Source organism: Bison bison, unplaced genomic scaffold (assembly GCF_000754665.1).
Source record: "Bison bison bison isolate TAMUID 2011002044 unplaced genomic scaffold, Bison_UMD1.0 scf7180017864047, whole genome shotgun sequence".
Lineage (NCBI taxonomy): Eukaryota > Metazoa > Chordata > Mammalia > Artiodactyla > Bovidae > Bison > Bison bison.
In genome coordinates this window covers 21,061-21,870 of record NW_011494619.1, presented here as the reverse complement: position 1 = coordinate 21,870, position 810 = coordinate 21,061, and positions in this window count along the sequence as shown.

The window sequence follows — 810 nt, the reverse complement described above, 5'->3', positions numbered from 1 at the left end:
TATGCCTGGACTAATCGGTCATCAAGTGTTTACCCCAATCCATTATTGACTATTTTCCCTTGGATTCCCTTGGTCATAGGCTATTTATGTCTCGACTGAGTCGGTCATTGACTATTTATGCTTGGACTAAGTTAATCAATGAAAAGTTGTGACCAACCTAGACAGCATATTAAAAAGCAGAGACATTATTTTACCAACAAAGGTCCATCTAGTCAAGACTATGGTTTTTCCAGTGGTCATATATAGATGTGAGAGTTGGACCATAAAGAAAGTTGAGCACCGAAGAATGGATGCTTTTGAAATGTGGTGTTGGAGAAGATTCTTGAGAGTCCCTTGGATTGCAAGGAGATCCAACCAGCCCACCCTAAAGGAGATCAGTCTTGAATATTCCTTGGAAGGACTGATGTTGAAGCTGAAACTCCAATCCTTTGGCCACCTGATGCAAAGAACTGACTCATTTGAAAACATCCGATGCTGGGAAAGATTGAAGGCAGGAGGAGAAGGGGACTACAGAGGATGAGATGGTTGGATGGCATCACTGACTCAATGGACATGGAGTAAGCTCCGGGAGTTGGTGATGGACAGGGAGGCCTGGTGTGCTGCAGTCTGTGGGGTTGCAAAGAGTCAGACACTGCTGAGCAACTGAACTGAACTGAACTGAATACGGCTTAGATCCTCATACAAAAAGAACTGACCACAGGGAAGATGGTTAAGTGGGAAAGTTTATACATCCAAATAAAGCAACAGAGGGGCTTTGCAAAGAGAAAGTGTGACCAATGACTTCCCCCTGAGAAGCTTAACAGATGACTT